This window comes from Mastigoproctus giganteus, chromosome 10 (genome assembly GCF_048544385.1).
Source record: "Mastigoproctus giganteus isolate SK-2022 chromosome 10, ASM4854438v1, whole genome shotgun sequence".
Classification (NCBI taxonomy): Eukaryota; Metazoa; Arthropoda; class Arachnida; order Uropygi; family Thelyphonidae; genus Mastigoproctus; species Mastigoproctus giganteus.
In genome coordinates, this window is record NC_143584.1 from 35,940,456 (window position 1) to 35,947,737 (window position 7,282).

Here is a 7,282-nt window from a genome sequence, read left to right on the forward strand (position 1 = left end):
ACTTATAATAATTAAACAAAAATTATAGCTAAAAGTACAATTGTCTTTCTACTCACCGAAATTATCGTGAAATTTTGAAGAAGAATCGTTTACCAGATTTAAACTAATATAAACAGGTTTACCACTCTCTGGAATCGTCCGTGGCAACAACAAATATTATGCAATTACATAAACAAATAGCTCATGATGCTAAGGTCTTATTTTGAACCTCAAAAATAAATAATCTTTTGATAAAAATATCTCGTTTTTCTGTGCTGCCATCTACCATCACAAAACTTAACTTCAACTACTATAATGCACTGTCATTAAATATTTGTCTTCTAGATGGCGCCACCGTACACATGTGAAGTAGTCAGACAAGTCATAACAGGACCGAATTTTAAATATCGAAAAAACCTTGTCCTCGTTAAGAATCTAGACAAGAAACTTCCTCAACCTGACAGATCTGTCTTTATTATCTTCTGCGACATATCTCTGTACAACTTTATATACGAGCAGACGTGAGTTAAATAAATATGAAAAAAAAAAAAGGTAATTACGGTACTCCAACATCGTTATGTACCATGTCTTACATTGGTTTATTTTTCTTTCTTCAAGAGGACCTTAACGAGGAACCTATCATCTTCCATTTCGAGCTAGATTTTTATCTAATTGTATTTACATTATTCAACACCTGCTACTGTTTAGAAAGTGGAAGTGTTTCTACGATAACATTCAAATATACCGGGTTATTGAATTAAACTCTTTTTTTTTCAAATTCTTATTTTATCGCTCATCTACGAGTGATTATTGAAAATTACATTTTTTTATTTTTACTACAGAAGCAAAATAGAAAGCCATATTTTGGTTAGGATCCTTTTGCAAATTAAATAACGTAATTGGACTTTGCTTTTTAAACTCTCCCGTGGAATTTCATTCCATCTCTATGCATTACTAAGTAATGAAATTCTCCAATTCTAGTGATATTCGGGGGACTGTGTATCAAGTTATGTTTATCCCAAAGTAGGGTTTGCCAGATTTTTTGAGATACAAACTAAGACAACAAATATTTTATTTCGATATCAATAATAATGTTCTTGTTTATACTCCGGGACGACCACCAGATCAGTGGAGTTTACAATAAATCAATCAATACAAAAATTATTAATCGTATTTAGTGGTCACTGGCTTGAACCCGGGTCCACTCAAAGAGCATGTGTTACTGCACTCGCGCTCCTGACACTCGGCTACGTCATGCCTACATTGACGAATAATACACTGGTGTGCAAAATTTAAGGACCAGTCAGGTTTTCACCTGTAGCTTCTCATAGAAGTGGCCTGGATATGAGAAAAGCATACCAAAGGAACCTCGTGAGGTACAGAAATGATGAAGGAAACAAAACGGTACAGAGGGACTTTATTCAAAAATGGCAACATAGCACTGGCTGCCATGATACAGATTTGCTGCCAAATGTGGAACAAAAGGAAGAGGTGGTCCTCAGTAGGAGATATGGCCACTCCTAATGTCGATGCAGGCTTTGCACCGCATGTCCATACTTAGAACAATGTTGTTGATAAGTTCTTGCGGTAACATCGTCCATTCCTCTGTCAGCGCCACTTTCTGGTGGGTGTGGACGTGCCGCTAGGCGTCCCATATGTGTTCGATGGGATTTAGATCAATGGAACGGGCAGGCCAATCCATACGAACAATGTCTTCACTTTCTAAAAGCATATCAACAGCTGCAGTGCGATGGGGTGTGGCGTTATCGTCCATAAACACGAACTCGGGGCCAATAGCACCTCGGAACAGACGCACATGGGGAAGGATTACCTCAGTACAGTAGCTGGAGTTGTGTACGTCCATCCAAGATAACGCCTCCTCGACCGCCATATCGATGTTTGCGGGGTAATACCATGTGCCAACCATTCGCCAGATTAGCTGACGTCCAGAATCGCTGCTCAGACTGAATCTACTCTCATCAGTAAAGATTTTGTGGTTGTAACCTTTAGAAATAGTGTTGGTCCTTAAGTTTTGCACCACCAGTGTATATTTTTATTAAGAAACTGTGTACATAATCCTTTTTATTCATCAATTGACTGATCAAGTTAGCATTAGCAGAGGCATATGATGCAAGAAAGCAACAGTCAAAAAAATCCCATTTCACATATTCATCTGCTTCTAAAAGTGTGTCCACTTCTTCCTTGAATTTACTTAAGCTATCAACTTTCCACAACGACTGGTGGAAGTTTGTTCCAGCAATAAACTACTTATCTCTTCTACAACTGTCTTTCCTCAGATCGGTAATCTGAGCAAGAGGAAGAATCCCATCAAGGCTTTATACACCTCTCAGTTCTCCGACAAATAGATAAATAAGTTACTTAAATAAATGGCATTAGTACTTCATAGCCGAGTATTATCTGCAATCATGTGAAATCATATATTAAATGGCTATTCCTAATTATGTGGTATGGTAGCTATCATATTTCAGAACTAATTATTTTGCCACGACCCGATGAATCGAATTTTTTCTTGAATAACTTTGTGGAAATATTGATTCACATCGTTTATAAAATGCAATTAGAAAGTAATTTAGCTGATAAAAATGTTAAATCTGATGTTGCCCTGCTCTTCTAACAGATAAGTTAACAGCCAAAGCTCTGACATCAGTAGTCACGTTAAATAAATCAAAGGTATAGACAATCACGCTTCAGACAGAGATGTGACACCTCCCCAGCAAATAATGGTTAATGCTAGAGGTGTGATAATAAAATCTAAAAGTTTACAGACCACTACACTTGGCGTTTTGAAATTTCAAGGACCTTCTATGGGAGCTATCCCCGCCCGGGAGAGTGTAGATCCTTACATTGCTGAACTCAATACAAAACGTAAGTCAAATTCAAGTCAGCAATGAATATTTTTGAACTCCTCCTGCAGCGTTCATGATTGATTCAAAAACAGAAATAGGACTATTCTTGCAATTTTAAGAATTTAGTTCAGGCAAAAGTTTTTCATACCACTGTCGAATTTTCGTCCAAAGTAGATTTTTTTAATGGTGATCTCTGGAGAAGACATGGGGACAAATGATCCAGTCATGGGATATTGGTTTATGGCTGCAAATAATACGTGAAAATGTCATTGTAATTTTGAAATTGAAACTGCTGAGTAGTAGAAACCAAAGTTGGCCATTTCTTTGGGGCTAAGGTCAATGCACATATGGAAAGAGTAAGTGATATAAATTATGATAGTCTCTTCTGTCCTTTTCCAATTCTAAACAAGAAAAAATGGCATCCAGTATTTATATAAATGGGATTATTATTTTCTTGGGTAGTGCGTTAATACGTGATGCGCTTATGAGATTACTACATCAAGAAAACATGTGTGAAATAAGAAATTTGAGAGAAAGGCAAGTAGTTTTAAAAAAAAAAAACGATCTATCTTTCTTTTTGTTTTCTATATTTTGCTTGGAAATGAAGCAAGAAGTATACAAAAATAAAAAAAAAACAATTATCTAACACCTGAGAAACTTAGCGAACCATTAAACAATACAGGCCGGCCACGTAAAAAAAAAAATAAAACACAATTTAAGTCAAAATGCTAAAAACCGGATGTGGGGCATAACTCTCGAGGGTTAAAAAAAGAACTATCTCTACTATTAGACATGATTAATCGTTCCTGCATGCAGGTGGATGTGAAACAAGATAATAGATTGATATAATGAGAACGAAACAGAAAATAGAAACATTAAGACTTACAAACACGACCCACAGGTCTAATAATAATTACAAATCCACCAAGAGGCTTGTTTTAAATTCTATAAATTATAACCAATATTTAATCGCATTCCTTGAGTAATTCACGATTTGAACTAAAGATGGTGTTAAAAGTATTTGGTATTTAGTTCAACTGCTTGATCAATATCGACATGGGAAGGGCACAACGTTAGAGGCATTTTAAGCCCTTCATCAATTCGAAAAAAATAAACAAAAATGCGGAAATAACTTCTTAAATCGACAATCATCACCGGATATCCTTTCCCTGTTCTGTTGATGTACAATCCGGGTTACCTGCTTACAATCGCATGATAGGAATTTACACAAGTACATTTGCAATCATTAATTCGGATCTCATTATAAAAAGTAAATTAAAATTCTAATAAAGTCAGCTGATTAGTTTGTTTATCCATGCTGAAAGGACCACGATTTTGTAGAAACAGAAGGCTTTAGATAATATTTCCTTAATGATGACATAGGAGGAATAATACGAGCTAAAAAATACTTTAACCCAGTTGAGGCCTACTTAAGTATTCTCGTCAGTATAAAGAAAATCATTAGGCCATCATCTCCCTCTGAATCCACGAATATCTACCCCTCGGATATGATGCTAATTGTCCTATTATTTTATCTATACTTGAGCGCAATTCATGCTACTGGCTACAGAGCGCCACCTCACGTCTCTGACACATTGTTAACTAGATCACGTGGTTGCTAATGACAACCGCTGAAAATAAAAAATAAAAGAGCGGAAGCCATTTTTTTAAATATTTTGTTCCTTATTACTCGAGATCGGAGCTTTGCTCATTACAGTTGTTGAAGCAACGGAATGAAAAAGAAAAAGTACCTGACTGGTCTCACCTGTATGCTGTTTTATGCCCAATAAAGAACTAATTATAGCATTATGTGATCGACATGAACGTGGCAAAGAAAATTGGGGTCATTATCCGGATCTTCACCTTCGACAAATATTCTAGAAGATTGTCAGACAAGATTTCTCTTGAGCAACTTCTGCACAAGACGAGATAGAAGTGTGGTGATCAGGAGATTGCAACAGCAATTATACTAATTAACAAACAGCCATTTTCACATCAACAACATACAGATCACATCAACAAGGACAAAGAGAAAACAGCATTCTGAACAGGACATTACGAAGAAACCTTCGGTTTCTTCGTAATGTCCAACCTTGAAATGAATAATGGATCATCAAATGTTATCTCCTGGAAAATTACAAGTCTTGTAGAAATCTTAATGGAGGAAAAGGAAACAGTTTTCGTTTCCAGTTATTGTTGTTTCTGGTGTTCAACTATCAGCGTTCGTTCTGCGTAATGGATGGTAAAGGTACGCTTGTATGTGGAAGGAAGACAGCTTTTTAAAGAAACAGAAAAGGAAAATTTTCTTTAATGTGATGACCTTATCGATGTTTGAAAACTTCTGAGCAGTTTTATTCACTGATTTTCAATCCATAAACCAGCTGTTCAAGTAGTTGAATGTATAACGTGGCTGATATGCGTAAAGTCGCCTAATGGTTGTGGATAGTGGAGTCTCCAGTCGTAAATAAGAACCTGGTATTAATACAATATGTACCACTTCGTTGTGTCCAAAGTAGTACACGACATTAATTTTCTTCAAGTAAATTTTTGTAATCAGATAAGAATGGAAGATGTGTTCCTATATCCTTTTTTAACATGAAGTTATGTTTAGTATCAATAACAGGATGCGAATACGCAGAAATATCAACATCCTTGGTTGATGAATGGTCTCTCTCTCTTATGGCATTTTAGAAGCGAATATGTCATTTTAAGTTTTTCAAATATCAAAGAAATGATGTTTACAAACTATGTGTCACAATACGACAGTCACAGAGTTGCCTCTATACAAATTTCTTGGGTCGATACCTTATCTCAAAAGGTCTAGAGGACCTTACTGTTATGAACTACAATTTCAGTTTATGCCAAGTATCAGACAGAAACAGCGCACACCAAAACTCTGCCAGTTTTCGGTAAAACTGTTTGTAACACTTTATATGACTCATCCCGTATACCTTTTTGAGATTCCTCCCCCTCTCTCTCTCTCTCAGTGTGTTTGTCTGGTTGTGCGTGCTTAGGGTAGATAAGCTGAAAGCTATTTATAACGTACCCAATCATCTACACCTCATTCTTCCAGTAACGAAAGAATAAAATAAATGAAAATTACACGCTGATGATGAACTTGATCAGCCTCTTCCATGTTCCGTGCTACTTCCCCTTGTTAGAGACCTCTTTAACAATGAATAGTAAATGAACTCAACCGGAAACGTGCTTAAAGACTTCTAAATTAACTTCTGCACGCTACGACTCAAAAGAAAGAAATATCAGAAAATTAATAAAAGACCTCTTGGAAGAAGATGTACAGAAATTCTTCTGATGGATACTATTAGGCCAAGCCAAAAACAATGGAGGGGGGGGATCGATTATTGTCACGTGGATTACTTTTAAGTATAATATTGCAAAGGCTCTATAAATTCCGGATGGCTTTTAATTAGGATCCCTCGTTTCGTTTTATTTTTTCTCGAATGAAAAACATTTTGAGAAACGTCAATAGAAGGATTCCATAACATTTGTGATACAAACCTGCATCTAAAATAGAGGAACTGAACTTAAAATAAATATTTCGAATCAATACAACAATAGAATAAAGATCAAATCACGATGGGAGAATATCATAATGTTCACAGAATGGAGACAGGGCATTTCGTGACCAAAAACATTAAAACATAATTAAGGGTTAGAGCAACGTTGGTTGTTATTATTGGGGTCATTGGCTGCAAAAGGAGACTCCATTGGGGACAGAAAAAACAGCGAAACCTGCAGCAATTTGTTGGAATGTTGCAGTCAATCGAATTATTGGGAAGCATCTTGAATCCGAGTTTCTGTTGATGGGATGAAGGGAGGGAAATCGAGCAAAGATGAACTTTCTATAATTTTCAAATTACACGAGCGTTCACGTGTGATCGTAAATCGGAAGAAATGACGGAGATGAGGACGTCTGGTAGCTTAATGGAGATCGGTGCCGTAGCCCCAAACGAATGTCTGAGTACATCTGCATAATGAGTATTTGCCTAATCATTCATTAATAGAGCTTTTGTAACAATCTTCAGCGTCGTTACTACCGAAGGTTTTTTGGATTGATGATTAGCGATTAGGGCCCCCCGACCTTGACTCATTAAAGCATCTCAGCTCGTTCTGCTGCGCTATTGAATAAAGAGAAACGTTGTCAAGGTGTTTAAAACAAATGGCTTTCCCGGTGACGAAATGGTGCGCTCTCTCGCGACTGTCTTCAGGGGTCTGCCTTAGTAGCCGACAGCGTTGAATCCTTCGTGTGACGCACACTAACAACCTCACACCATATACTTAATGATTCCAAGTGCCCTAATCGCAGACTTCTGTCGTTGTTACTAGTAAATGTCGGGGAGCGGCCTTTCACAGCAGCGAACCTCCCGGTTACATCCAAGTCACGTGCAATACTGCTAAAATGGGCCATAATGTTT